General features: G+C 63.1%; 1 protein-coding gene across 1 annotated transcript in view; it reads left to right on the top strand.

Annotated features, from left to right (window-relative positions):
• Window positions 1-10,655: 10,655 nt before the first annotated feature.
• The window catches only part of ADGRB2 (adhesion G protein-coupled receptor B2), a 29,378-nt gene continuing 24,977 nt past the window's right edge, over window positions 10,656-15,056 (top strand). The window contains exon 1 of the mRNA XM_058856444.1: window positions 10,656-10,747. The gene's annotated coding sequence lies outside the window, so the exon portion shown is untranslated. The remainder of the gene's footprint in view (window positions 10,748-15,056) is intronic.

Below are 15,056 nucleotides of genomic sequence, written 5' to 3'. Positions count from 1 at the left end.
TGACCCCACTCCAGGTGGGTTTTTCCCCCATAAGAGATGGAAAAGGAGCTGGGAGGAGATGGGAACCCTGATGCTGAGCATCCCAATCCTCTCCTTGTAGGCTGTGACCCTCTTCAGATGTGAGAAGGGATCTGGGAGAGAATGGGGACTGTGATCCTGAGCATCCTGAACATCCCAATCCTCTCCTGACCCCACTCCAGGTGGGTTTCCCCCCCCATAAGAGATGGGAAGGGATCTGGGACAGGATGGGGACTGTGATCCTGAGCATCCTGAACATCCCAATCCTCTCCTGACCTCACTCCAGGTGGGTTTCCTCCCCATAAGAGATGGAAAGGGAGCTGGGAGGAGATGGGAACCACGATGTTGAGAGTTCCAAACATCCCAATCCTCTCCTGCTTTACCAAGAGGGGTTCCCCCCATGGCAGGGGAGGTTTGGGGGCACGGCTGGGGATGGGACCTGACCCCACCGGCGGAGCCTGGGAGGGTTGAGGCAAAAAATCCCCGGTGGTTTCCTGCCGAAAATGAACGGGAGCGGATTTCGAGCCGTGGGGAAGTGAGTGACGAACGCCGGTGCTTAAATGTCCTCACAAAAGCCCCGTGTGTAAGTGGGACTTGGCATGAGGAATTCCATACATTTTTAATGGAGAGCCCTGGGGGAAAATCCATCAGGACTGAGTTTCCCTCGTGCCAGGGAGCACAAAGCGATTGGGGTGGAGAAGGCAGCGCTCCAGAGGCTCCTCTTCCCCCCCCGTTTCCCTGGGAAACCCCCCCTTGGCAAAGCCCTGGAGTTCGGGAGGGTTTTTCTGGCTGGTTTGGGGGTGGTTTGGGCATGGAAAGAACGTGCTCAGCTCGCTGTTGTGTTGTCCTCGCTCTGGAGGTGGGGCTGTGGCTCTTCCTGGTGCCTGGGATTTGGGGTCACACCTCCCTGCAAGGCTCCTGGTTTTTGGGAGCATCCAGCTCCTGATTCCCAGAGAATCCAGCCCAGCTGGGGTGAGGGTTCTGCCAAGAATGTTTTTTTTCTGGGGTGAAAAAAATGTCCTTGTGGTTATTCTGGATCATCCCAGCTCCATTCACCTCCCGTGGCAGGACACTTAAAAATGGATCAGCAGAGCTTCCCTAGGGATGCAGCACCCCTGGGCACAGGGACACTGGAATGGGGAGAGGAGCGGCTCAAAATCCTCCTCTCTGCCTCCTCCAGCTCCCAGACCAGCCTGTGGTCAGTCCTGAAGCTCACATGGGTGAATTTTCCAGCCAGGATTTCCCTTATGGACCCAAAATCTTTCCCTCTGAAAATCAATCCTGACTGAGGCTTCCAGAGGAGCCATGGGGCACAAAGGACCCCAGGAAGATTTTAGAGGTGTTGTTTTTTGTGTAAACCATATCAAAATGCCCTAAAAATAATCCCCAGGGGAGCCCTTTGTGCTCCCACAGCTCTGGGAGTCCACAGGGAGATTTGGGACAACTCCCAGGAATTTCCAATTCCTTCCAAATCTGCAATCCCAGACCCCCTGCAGGCACTGGGATCACCAGAGCAGGAATGGGGTCACGCCCACAGGACTCCCCCGATCCCATCCCGCCCAAGGGCGTGGTGGCTTTTGGGGACCTGGGAGAATCTGGGGGCACTTCACCCATTCTCTGCCACCCCGAGGCGTCCCTGGGAGAGATGGAGAGCAGCAGGAGGGGGGATTTTCGGGATGGAGCCGCGTCCCTGCAGGAGCCAGGCGCTAATGTGCTCCAGGGAGCCGCTCCAACCTGTGCCGGGGATATGGAACACCTCATTTACCGGGATATTTCTTCTGCCGGAACAGGAGGAAGCAGCTGCTATCTGTACAAACAAAATTAGGCCAAAGGAGGAAAGTAATTTTGTCAAAGAAATAGGGAGATGCAGGGGGAGATGGAGAGGAGACAGATGAATAAACACAATCTACATAGGAACTGATAAAAATTCAATTTCTGCTCACACACGTCCCGGTCTCACTCACACCCTTCCTCTCCTCCTCTCCACGCGCTCCCCGGCGTTGTCTGCAGCCCTCGTGCATCCATCTGGGATGTGGGAGGCAAACACAATGATCCTCTTCTGTCTTCAGCATGCTGGAAAATTTTTCCTTTAATTATGGCGCTTTAATTCCTGTCGCTGCAGCTTTTCCCTGCTCTTCCCCGGAGAGCAGAGGCAGCCTGGGAGAGCGGGATGGGATCGGGGGGTCCTGTGGGCGTGACCCCATTCCTGATCTGGTGATCCCAGTGCCTGCAGGGGGGTCTGGGATTGCAGATTTGGAAGGAATTGGAAATTCCTGGGAGTTGTCCCAAATCTCCCTGTGGACTCCCGGAGCTGTGGGAGCACAAAGGGCTCCCCTGGGGATTATTTTTAGGGCATTTTGATATGGTTTACACAAAAAACAACACTTCTAAAATCTTCCTGGGGTCCTTTGTGCCCCATGGTTCGTCTGGAAGCCTCAGTCAGGATTGATTTTCAGAGGGAAAGATTTTGGGTCCATAAGGGAAATCCTGGCTGGAAAATTCACCCATGTGAGCTTCAGGACTGACCACAGGCTGGTCTGGGAGCTGGAGGAGGCAGAGAGGAGGATTTTGAGCCACTCCTCTCCCATTCCAGTGTCCCTGTGCCCCTCCTGGTCCCCAGTCGCTGCTCCAGCTCCTCCAGATCCATGGGATCCCAGCCTGGGATCTGGAGGAGACTTTTCCTGTCGATTCCTCCATCCTCTGCTCACAGAGGGAGCAGCTTGCTGCTGAGGGGCAGGTTCTGAGCGGTTGGTGCTGATGGCAGTGGCACTTCTGCCCTTCCCAAATCCAGGGCTCTGAGTTCACTTGGAACAGGTCCCCGCTCTTCCAAGTGGGAGTGGGGCTGTCCCAGGGCTGTGCCTTCTCCCTTTTCCCCTCACCTTTATCCCACCTTCCTCTCTTCCCTTCTCCCACCATCCTGGTCCCTCATCCCGGCGCTCTGAGGTGCTGCAGAGCCACAGCTGGAATTTGGGAGGCTCCCATGGGGGTGTCCCTCGTGTCCTGGTGACACGGAACAGCCTGGCCCGTGTCCCCAGGGAGCGAGGGCTGGCTCCAGGCCAGAGGGGATGGATCCACGGGAGCTTTGCGATCAGTTCCAAGGGCAGTGGAGCACGGAAAGGGCCAGCCCGGCTCAGCCTCCTCCCGCCTCTCTCCGAGCCCCGGGGAGGCCGGGCCCGGTTCTGAGCATCCCTGGGTGGCACCGGCTCATCCTCAGGGATGCGGGACCTGCATCGTTCCCAGAGATCCCAGGGGATCACCCAGGAGCGGGGACTTTGCTCCAATCCCTTCCTCGGGGCTTTGGGAGGCTCCAAGGAGAGCTGGGAGAGGAGGCAGAGGGTGCGGGGCACCCATGGCCCTCCCTGCACTTCCCCGGCCCTCCCTTCATACCCCCGACCCTCCCTGCACATCCCTGACCCTCCCTGCACATCCTCATCCTCCCTGCACACCCCTGATCCTCCCTGCACACCCCCGACCCTCCCTGCACATCCCTGACCCTCCCTGCACACCCTCATCCTCCCTGCACACCCTGACCCTCCCTGCACACCCTGACCCTCCCTGCACATCCCTGACCCTCCCTGCACATCCCTGACCCTCCCTGCACATCCTCATCCTCCCTGCACACCCCCGACCCTCCCTGCACATCCCTGACCCTCCCTGCACACCCCCGATCCTCCCTGCACACCCTGACCCTCCCTGCACATCCCTGACCCTCCCTGCACATCCCTGACCCTCCCTGCACATCCTCATCCTCCCTGCACATCCCTGACCCTCCCTGCACATCCCTGACCCTCCCTGCACATCCTCATCCTCCCTGCACATCCCTGACCCTCCCTGCACACCCCTGACCCTCCCTGCACATCCTCATCCTCCCTGCACATCCCCGACCCTCCCTGCACACCCTCATCCTCCCTGCACACCCTGACCCTCCCTGCACATCCCCGACCCTCCCTGCACATCCCCGACCTCCCTGCACACCCTGACCCTCCCTGCACACCCCTGACCCTCCCTGCACACCCTCATCCTCCCTGCACACCCCCGACCCTCCCTGCACATCCCCGACCCTCCCTGCACACCCTGACCCTCCCTGCACACCCCCGATCCTCCCTGCACTCCCCTGACCCTCCCTGCACATCCCTGACCCTCCCTGCACACCCTGACCCTCCCTGCACATCCCTGATCCTCCCTGCACATCCCTGACCCTCTCTGCACATCCCTGACCCTCCCTGCACACCCTCATCCTCCCTTCACACCCCGACCCTCCCTGCACACCCTCATCCTCCCTGCACACCCCCGATCCTCACTGCACAGCCCCGACCCTCCCTGCACACCCTGACCCTCCCTGCACACCCTGACCCTCCCTGCACACCCCTGACCCTCTCTGCACATCCTCATCCTCCCTGCACATCCCTGACCCTCTCTGCACACCCCCGGCCCTCCCTGCACATCCCCATCCTCCCTGCACACCCTGACCCTCCCTGCACACCCTCATCCTCCCTGCACACCCCAGACCCTCCCTGCACATCCCTGACCCTCCCTGCACATCCCTGACCCTCCCTGCACACCCCTGACCCTCCCTGCACATCCTCATCCTCCCTGCACATCCCTGACCCTCCCTGCACATCCCCATCCTCCCTGCACACCCCTGACCCTCCCTGCACTCCCTGACCCTCCCTGCACATCCCTGACCCTCCCTGCACTCCCTGACCCTCCCTGCACACCCCTGGCCCTCCCTGCACACCCCGACCCTCCCTGCACACCCCTGGCCCTCCCTGCACACCCCGACCCTCCCTGTACACCCCTGACCCTCCCTGCACACCCTCATCCTCCCTTCACACCCCCATCCTCCCTGCACACCCCTGACCCTCCCTGCACACCCTGACCCTCCCTGCACATCCCCATCCTCCCTGCACCCCCGACCCTCCCTGCACATCCCCGACCCTCCCTGCACACCCCCGACCTCCCTGCACATCCTCATCCTCCCTTCACACCCCCGGCCCTCCCTGCACTCCCACGAGCGTGGAGGCTGAGCTGAGCTGAGCTGCAGCCTGGTTTCCCTAGGAAACCAAGCGGAGCCCAAAATCCCGCAGGGAAGCGCTGGAGGGGCTCCAGAAGGCAGCTGGAAGAGCTCTGCCCCCCGGCAGCCCCGCTGTCCCAGCGCTGCTCCGGGGACACCGGTGACAGTGGCACTCCAGGTGAAGGGAGATTTGGGGGTGAAACATTCCCGGCACCCCCAGGTGACCGAGCAGGGCGGGGCAGGGCGGTCCCCAGCGCTGTGGGGCTGTCACCGGTGCTGGCGTGTCCCTGCCACGGCCAGGATCACTCAGAGCATCCCCTCCTGAGCCACAGGAATTTTGGGGGCTCTTCCTGCAATCCCGAGCCTGAATTCCTGCTTCCACGGGGGCGCTTTCCTGCGAACACCCTGGGATGAGGAGGAGGAAGGAGAGCTTTGTTCCGGGCTCCATCCTTGGGGACCAGGGAGGGAAGAGCCTCTGGCAGGTGGCAGGATCACACCTTCAGCCCTCTGCTCCCTCCGTGCCTCCTCCTCCTCTTCCTACACCTCCTCCTCCTCCTACACCTCCTCCTCCTCCTTCTCTTCCTCCTCCTCCTCCTCCTCCTCCTCCTCCTCCTCCCCGGGCCTTTCTCACGCTGCCAAGCGAGGATGCATTTACCGGGCTGCACGCTCCGAAAGTTGCTCCTCTCCCCTCCAGGCAATTAAAGGGAAGCTATTTCTCCTCAATCAGGCGTATTTGAATATGGAAATGATTTTTAATTACTCAGAGTCAATATCATTTTATCACCGAAATATGTTTGAACGAGGTTCGCCCGTATTTGCAGGGTGTCTAATAAGCGGAATGCAAATTCACCCTGATTCACGGGGTTTGGTGTCCCGCTGAGCCAGAGGAAGGTGCTGCCCTTTGAAGGTTTCATTCCCAGGCTCCTGACGGCGCAGGGAATCCCGGTTAACCCCTGCCCTGTTGGGAAAATCCAAGGGAAGGGATGCAGGGACAACAACTCGTGGCCATCCCCGTCTCGCCTGGCCCCGAACATGCCCGGGGTCAGCTCCGCGCGGAGCCGGTGACATCTCGGCAGCCTCAGATCCCGGCTATTGTCTCCTGATTAATTTGCTAATTATGTTCTGCCTTAATCCGAGGGCCTGGCGGCGGTGTGGAAATGTCAGGCACTTGTTTATGCCCCGGGTTGCTGGCGGAGTGACAAAGGCAGTGTCCCGCAGGTGCCACCACGCGTCACCTGGCCCCGCCGGCTCCGAGCTGCTGCCGCCTCGCACAGCCCTGGCGCTGTCCTTTGCCTCAGTTTCCCCCACAGGAGCTGGGAATACCTGGAATACCTGGGAATACCGCAGCCTCAGTGCCAGCTGTCACCAGCGCTGTGGGACTGTCACCGGCGCCGGGCATGTCCCTGTCCTCACTGCCTTTGTGCAGGGCTGGCACTGTTCAAAGCTGGCCCTGAACGTCCCCTCTGGAGCCGTGGGGGGGTTTGGGGCTATTCCAGAGCCCCCATCCCGGTGCAGCCACACCCGAAGGGGACAGGACAGGCTGCGGTGCCTGTGCCTCCGTGGGGCTGGCACAGGGGGTGCAGAGGTGACAGGGACAGCTTGCTTTGTCACCCAGTGTCCCCGTTTAGGTCTTACTGGGAAGCACTGGGGCTCCAGCCCCCTGGGGAGATGCCACCCCCTCGCTAACGAGGGGACAAAGGACGTGGCTGAGCGGTTTCCCAACATCCAACCTCTGGTTTTTCCTGCTGTGCCAAACCCATCAGGTGTCGGGGTTGAGCTCCTTCCTGCAAGGCTGAGCAGCCGCTGACACCCTGCTGCCGCTGCAGCCGGGCTTTCTGCAGCCCTCATGTTTATTAATCGAGATGAATATTTATGCAAAGTTCCTGGCTTCTGGAGAGGCTGCTCGAGTGCAGGCATGATCTGGCCAGTGCTGCCGGGCCGAGCAGTGAGATGGCTCCGGTGGATGGAGCTGGAAAAGGGGCTGAGGGTGGCATTGCTCCTTGCCAGACTGCTCCAGACCAGGGAGGATCTCCCAGAAAACACCAGGAGGTGAAAAATCCCACAGTTGTCCCACTGGTGCTCTGCTCATCCCTCAGTCCCACAGGCCCATCAGGGAGGTCAGCATCTCACCCGGCAGAAATTCCCCTGATTTTCCCCCAAAAACTCTCCCCAGCGTGCCTGGCCTGGCAACTTGGGTCCTTCGTGCTGCCCTGCCCTGTGCCACAGCATCGCCTGGCACGGGTGGACAGGGATCAGCCCCGATCCATCCCTCACCACAAAAAAGAGTCTGGGAATACTAAAATGGGGTTGCTGAACTGAAATCCATCTTCCTGGGCACGGTGACCTCATCCAGAGGCCTGGGAGCCACTCGGGGTGGGTTTTGGCTGTGCCCTCAGTCCGGAACAATCCATAAAGTGAAATTTATTTCACGGCTCGTTCAATTCCTTCCTCTGCTTCTCATCACCTGCTCTTCCCTCCCTGTTTTTTTTCTGGGCTTTTCTCCCTGACACCAGCGAGGGAAAACTCCACGTGGAGGTCCCTGGGAGGGAGCGGTGGCCGCCGGCAGGGCCGGTCCCTCCATCCCGGTGACAGCACCGAGCGAGTGGCGGAGGCTCCTCCGCGGGCGCTCCCATCAGAGCGGATTATCCTGAAACCCCAACTCCCCTGTTTACGGCTGGTTTTGTTTTCCCGCTGGAGCAATTCTCCGCCGAGTTTACGGGAAGCGATTCAGACAAGCGGCTGTCGTTACCGGCTGCTCGGGGGCTGCCGTCCCCTCCCGGCTCGCCCCGTCTTGGAGCCGAGGTGTTCCTGATGAACCTTTCTGAAAAGCTGCCGCTCCCTGCGCTGCTCGGGGGAGACAATCCCTGGGGATGGAGCCCATCGGGAGCCGCACGAGCATCCCCGGCCAGGAGCTGGATTCAACTCTTCCCTGAATCCTCACTGGGCACAGAGCAGCTGCCACCTCGGTGTTTCTCCGTGTCCCTGATTTCTGTGCCGAATGAAGGGGAAACAAAATCTCTGTGCTGGAAGCAGCAGCGCCGGGTACCCGGGGAGCCCCCGGCCGGGGCTGGGGGGGGTTGGCCGGTGTTTGGCTGTCCCGGTGTGACCGGTCCCTGCGGCGCTGGGGGCCATTAATGACAGCGGTGACACCGGGGACCTCGTGTCAGCCTGGCGGGTTATTACGGCCTTAATGGACGGGTTTGATTCCCAGCGAGGCAGAAAGGGCCGGTGTCACCACCTCGGCGCGCTGCTCTAATTACACCCTGCGAGAAGCTCTGCTCGAGCCCAGCCCCCGGATCCGCGGGCACCGGAGAGGCCGTGATCGGTGTTTTCCCACATCCCAGCAGCTCAGGGCGGTGAGGAGGAGGATGGAGGCTCAGAGCCCGCACTCTGGCCAGCCGGGGACACCCTGGGCGTGTCTCCAATGCTTTTCCAAGCTGTGTCTGGGGCTCTGGGGGGGATGAGCGTGCCCCTGGTTGAAGATTTGGTGGCAGCGGCGCTCCCGCGGTGTCGGGGGAGGTTTGCAGGGATGCAGCAGCAGCAACAAGCGGCTCTGAAGAGCACCCAGTTGTCCTGGTAACAATGGGTGCCTCCCGCTCCCGCAGCTCAGCCCCCCCAGAGCCGGAGCCCCCCAGCTCCTCTTTGCCCACCTGGGGCAGAGGGGACTTGGCAGGGAGGGGACACGGAGGACGGAAAGGATTCCCCGAGCGGGACGAGCAGCAGCAGGGGGATGGTGGCCTTGTGGGACAGAGTGACACGAGCCAGGATGTGCCACAGCCTTCAGGGGAGACCCCACGGGCATCGTGTCCCGCGTGGCATCCCGCACTGCATCCTGCACCACAGCCTGTGTTGCATCCCCTGTTGCATCCGGTATTGCATCCTGAATCCCACACCACATCCCACGTTGCATCCTGCAGAGCATCCTGCAGCTCATCCCACTTCGCATCCTGCATCCCACGCCACATCCCACCTTCCTCGCGGGGCAGTGGCAGCCGGTGCAAGAGATCCCTTTGGAAATTCCCAATTCCCTCAACTGTGCCGAGCTACTCTGCTGAGGGAGCAAACACCTCGTGGGGAGGCAGGAATGACCCAGAGAGCCGCGGTTTTGGGATTGTTCATGCACGGAGCTGTGCTGAGCTGTATTTACAGAGCCAGGGTCGGGAATATCCTCCAGCTCCGGCGGAGCTAATGCTGGTTTTCTCCTTGGGATAAAGAGCAGCCTGAAAAGCTGGTTTGCTTTCTCCCAGCCTTGACCCGCAGGGGATGAGTGTGTGTCTGGAGACGCTGGGTCAGGCACCCAGGGACCGCACGGGAGCGCTGGGAAAAGGGAATGCCAGGAAGGGAAGGAGCTGAACTGCATGAAGGTCTGGGGTGGATGTGATCCTGCACTTCAGTGGCGCCGGGCTGGATCAGAGCTGGTGCTGAGCCACAGATCCCCAGGGTGCGGAGCAGCTGTCCTAGAACTGCCTCCTGCCCTCTCTATCCGTCGTGTCCAGCAGGATGGAGGGGACAAGGGGCAGCTCTGAGCATCCCCAGGCTGAGTGCAGCACTCGCAGTGCTGGGCAGGATGTGTCCGGCAGAGGTGGACAGGCAGCAGCGGGAATGTGCTGCATTTCCAGCTGCGCTGCTCCCGCAGCGTGGCAGCCAGGCCGTGCCGCATCCTGCTGAGCTCCTCCTGCACGCCCGGGGCTCGGTGGCCCTGACACCCCATCCCCTGCGAGCCAGAGCTCCTGGCAAGCAGCAGGATCAGGGCTGCAGTGGAGCCTCTGTGCCAGTGGCTCAGTCGCCCACGGACCACCAAGATCCTCAAGTTTATCCTGTCTTGAGGATCCTTCCTCTTTCGGAGTGGAACCACAGCTCTGCAGCCCCCTGAGTTCCTGGGGGTCCAGCAGGCTCCGTGTCACCCCCACTCGTGCCACGTTTGTGTGACAGCCCCGTTTCTCAGCGTCCCTGCAGCCCCCTGCAGACCCCAGCGAGGCCCGCACGTGTGGGGACACACGCGGGGAGCACACGTGCCCCCCAGAGCCCCGCGTGTCTCGCACACGCGTGTGCAAACCCGCACCGCCAGGGCTGAGCACCCTGAGCGTTCACACCCCCGCCAGGGCAGCCACAACCCCCCCGCCCCGTGCCCGTGCCCGTGCCCGACCCGCTCCACGCGTGTGACAGGGAACGGGGGCGGGGGGGGACACACACGCCACCCACCCCCCTCCGTGTGCGTGTGCACCGCTCACCCCCGCCCCCCTGCGGCCCCCGCCGCCCCCCCAGCGCTGCAGCAGCAGCCCGGGGGTCACCTCCCCCCGCACACCCGGCGGAGGCGGGAGCGGCGGAGCGGGGAGAGGGGAGGGAGGGAGGGAGGGGGGGGGTCCCCGCCGTGCCCGGTGCTGTCACACCGCCCCGCGCCCGGCGCATGCAGCAAGTGCCCGAGCGGCGCGCGCCGCCGCCGCCCCCGCGCCCCCCGCTCCCCCAGCCCCCCCCTCTCCCTTCCCCTCCCCACCGCATCCGCCGCCGCCGCCGCCACCGGGGCCCGGCGCGCTCCGCGCCCGCTCTCGGCCCCGCGCCCGCTCCCGGCCCCGCGCGCTGCCGCCGCCGCCGCCGCCGCCGCGCTCCCCCGGGCGCGCCCGGGCACCGGCTGCCGCCGCCGCCGCCGCTCGGGGATGGCCAGCCCGCTGCTCGCCGCGCCGCGCCGGGGCTACACGCGCTGCTAACGGAGCGCAGGTAAGGGCGGCCACGACCCCCTCGGCCGGTGCACCGATATCCGCCCCCCCCCGCTCCGGTGCACCGGCACTCCCCCGTTCTCGGTGAAAACCCCCCCCCCCTCCTTTTCCCGGTGCGGCGGCTCCGCTCCCTCCCGGCGCGGCGCAGCGGGGGCGGCAGCTCAGCTCGCCGCCGTTGCGGGCTGCGGCGGCCGGTGCTTCCGCTTGGCAGAGCCCCGGTTCCACCGGGGACCCCCCCCCCCCGTCCGCCGCCCCAGCTCCCACCCCAACGGCGGCCAACTTTCCTGCCCCGGCGGTGGAGCTGCGGGAACGGGAGTTGTTGCGGTCGCGCCGCGGCACCGCGGGTGCCCCGTGCCCGGTGCTCGGGGTGGGGGGCAGCGGCATCCCCGAGGCCGCCCCGGCCCTGCCGGGAAGTTGTGCGAGGCTGCGGCGGCGCGGAGGGCTCGGCACCGGGGCTGGCTGAGAGCCGCGGCGTGCCCGGAGCTGCCGGTTCTTCCCCGCGGGGCTGCCGGTGCCCCCCTCTGCCGGGGCTGCCGATCTCCTCCTCCCGTTCTGCCTGTCCCCCCTCCCCGGTGCTTGCCGGTTCTTCCCCCTCTGTCGCTTCTCCCCTCGGCGCTGCCGGTTCCCCGGGGGTCCCGGTCCCCCTGGGGACGCCCGTGCCCCCCGCGAGGCGCCGTTCCGTCCCGCGGGGTGCCAGTCCCTCCCTTCAGAGCAGTGCCAGGCTCCGGCCGCCCCACGGCCGAGGGGCCGCACGCGTGTCCGTGGGCACACGTATGTCTCCGGGCACACGTGCGGCACCGCCGTGCCGTGGTGTGTCACACAGCAAGGCCACGGGTGGGTGCAGGGCTCCCTGCTGGCATCCCTGCCGTGGGCACACGTGTGGATTGTGCCAGCCTGGCGAGCGTGGGTGCTCGGCGGGGTCGGACACCCCGCGTTGTCACCCCTTGGCAGGGCCCTGGGGACTCGGCGTGCACCGGGACCGCGTCGTCGTCGGGCTCGTCGGAGGAGCCCCGGCAGCGGGTGGGTGGCTGGGTGGGTGGGTGGGTTCGTGGGTGGCTTTGCAGCCCTCCCCTGCGTGCTGGGGCTTTGTTCGGTGCCAGCGTGGGGGGCTGCGGGGGGCCGCCGTGCCGTGGCACCCGGGGCCCGTGGGAGTGCAGGAGGCCCCGAGTGGGCACCCAGGGGGCAAGTGCGGCTGGCAGGTGGCAACCGGGGCTTGGGGAGAGCTGCAACTCTTCCCCGGGGGGCCCTGCGAGCCCTGGGCTCGGTGGCACGAAGCGGTGCCAGGCGTGCCCCACGCGTGTGCCCGCGCCGGTCACTTGTTGAGGACGGGGAGGTTTTTTCCGCAGCCACGGCCGCACGGCCGGCGCAGGGGGGCTGGAGGCAGCGCGGCGTGTGAAAAACCCTTGGCTTTTCTAGGTCATGTCACTGCTGGCTGTGCTGGCTGGCAGCCGGGGCCGCCGGTGACGCGGGGAGGTGGCCCCGGGGTGGCCGGGCAGGGCTGTGGCAGAGCTCCCGGCCAGCGCTTCTGTCCGGGGCACACGTGGAGCTGGTGGCACAAGGCTGGCTCTGAGCTGTGGCACTGGGATTGTCCCCAATGGCTACGGACAGACTTGTCCCTCCCTTGAAGGCCGTGGCTGAGCTGAGGGGGGTCGTGGGGAGGCACCCGGCTCCGTGGGCTCACATGGGGAGGAGCGGGGTGGCGCAGCTGTTGTCACTGTCACCGTCACTGTCACCTGGCTGCTCTCTAGCCACCCTCAGCAGGCAGGGTCTGCTCCCCGCTCCCTGCGGGGTTCCTTGGTGATGGCACGGTGGCAGTGGATGTGGAGCTGGCTGTGTGGCAGTGCCAGCCCCGCCGTGCCAGAGCGCGGGGTCTGGCAGCAGCTCCTCTCCCAGACCTGCCCGTTTGCTTGTCAAGCCTTGTCACCAGCCCCTGCTTTGATCCAAGGAGCCAGGATCCTACAAATTTGGTCTGTGCTGGAGAGAAAATGGGCTCGGAGCCGGCACAGCCGATGCTTGGTCTCCGACCAGGAGCTGCGTGGCAGAGGGGCTCCAGCACTGGCTGGGACACGCTGCCGGCTCTTCCCAGCTCCCTCTGGTTCTTCTCAGCACCTCCAAGGACCTTTGGCACTGGAATTTTCTGCCTGGAGTCGCTCCCTGCCATGCTGGAGATGGCTCCGGAGGTGCTCAGCTCTTCCTGGTGGGCTCACGGCTGGTGGAGAGCTCTGCCCTGGCACCAAGCTTCTGCTCACGGCTGTGGGAATGGATGGGACTTCCACCAGCCAGGGGATCCCCACTGCTGCCAAATCCCCACATCCCGTCCTGCCCAGCTGGGATGGGGGCTGCAGGATGGACTCTCCATTTCCTCATGCCTGGAGGAAGATGATGCTCCAGCCGCAATCCAGCCCTGGGCTGCTGTGATGCCTCAACGCTTCTCCATGGAATTTGGACTGAGGCCATTTCCTACCACGGGCCCATCCTCTAAGGGGGCCAGGGCTGGCTTGGGGCCACCTGGCTCGGTTGGCAAGTCAGAAACTCTGTAGCTCCTCAGCATTCACAAGGGCCATCGTGACCCCCCTGTGCTGCTCCTGTCTGTTCCTTCTTGATGTCCTCCAAGAGCAGGATGGAGCCAGGCCCCTTCTCCTCCCTGGAACACCTCAGAGGCTCAGAGGTTGGGTCTTGATGAGATGGTGGGTATGAAAAAAATCCCCTTTTGCGATGAGCACAGATCTTGCTGCCAGCGCTGGGACTCAGAACTCACCTTTGGAGCCTTCGTGGGTCTCCCAGCCCTCCAGAATGGAGCTGATGGAAAACAGCAACTCACATCCCAAGGATGTGGAAGAAACTCCTTGGAAGAGGTGGTAGGAGTGCCATGGCTGCTGCAGCCCCTGTAGCTGTGGGGGGGCTTTGTCTCCAGGGACCCCCCGGCCGTGCAGAGCCGGGGGGAGGCAGCACACGCCGTTCCCTGGCAGAGCAAATCCCTGATCCAGGAGGAGATTTCTCTGTGCTGTCTCCTGGCCTTGCTTTTGGAGTGGAGTTTTACCAACAGCAGCTAAGTAAAATAAATAAAGAGGCCTGCGCTTGCCAGTGCTCGCGAGGCCGCGCCAGGGATTGGCAAAGCTGCACCATTAATTACAGCTCGGCACCACTGCCAGCCTGCCCGGCTCCAGGAGAGGCCATGGCAGCACGCCGGGGAGCCAGAGGGAGAAGGGAGATGTGGAATTGTGGAAGGGAGGGGAAACATGGTCCTGGACACTGGGGGAACCGTGCCAGAGCGAGTGGAAGCAGCTCGGATGTCGCTGTCCCTGCTGGGTGTGTGTGTGTGTGCACACGTGTGTGCAAGCATGTGCTGGGCAGGAATCCACGTTTTTGGGCTGGAGGCTGGGATTGCAGCGGAGTTTTTCCCAGGAATGGTGCTGATCTGTTGGTGGAGGGGCTGGGAAGGCTCAGGACACCCCAGCTCAGTGCTGGGGGACCCCATGGAGGTGCTTTGGAGTCCCCGGATGCCTTTGAGCAGCCGGGGAACATCCTGGTAGGTTCTCGCAGCAGGAATTGCTCTTTGTGGTGCTGCGTTTGTTGCTGTCACCTCCAGGTGACATCCATGGGATCCCATGGGATGGAGCCCCACATGGAGCCGTGCCAGGGGCCAGCCTGTTCCTTCTGGCAGGGAAGTGAGGCTGTTCCACGGTGGATCAACCACTCAAGACGCCCCAGCCCTTCCTTACATTTTTATTCCTTTATCCTAAGCCATGTTCATGTTAGGGATTTTCATGGATCAGGTCTTTTCTCCCATGGATTTTATATTTTCTGCAGACTGTTAAAAGAACAGTAGAGTTAAAAACCACACCCCTCCACCCCCAAATCTCCTTTACTCTGCCATTAATAGTTTGTCGGATTATTGATGCAAAGGGGTTTAGTGCTGCCCATTTATCACTTTTTTGGGGACTGGTTGGTTGTTCCTGACTTTTCCTGCCTGGAGACGGTCACGATCTGGGCTCCTGCCATGCCAGGATGATGGAGCTGGACCGGGATCCAGCCAATATCCAGGCAAAACGTCCTCAGGGAAACAACCTGTTTGTGCATCGGGAGCAGTGCCGTGCCGTGGCCAGGGAGAGCCGAGCCCGGCTCGGATCCTGCTCTTCCCGGAGCGATATTCCGGCAGGAATGCGCCGGCAGTGATGGAGAGGGACCGCGCTCCGAGGACGTGGAGCCCGGGCTGTCGTTTCCTCCCGCCCGGGCTCTTCCCAGCTCTGTGATGGCTCTTTAAAAGCTTTAATTAAAGCTTTAAACCCACCCCCTTTCCCTGCTCCCGG

Source organism: Poecile atricapillus, chromosome 24 (genome assembly GCF_030490865.1).
Source record: "Poecile atricapillus isolate bPoeAtr1 chromosome 24, bPoeAtr1.hap1, whole genome shotgun sequence".
NCBI classification, from domain to species: Eukaryota; Metazoa; Chordata; class Aves; order Passeriformes; family Paridae; genus Poecile; species Poecile atricapillus.
This window is presented reverse-complemented; position numbering and strand designations above follow the sequence as displayed.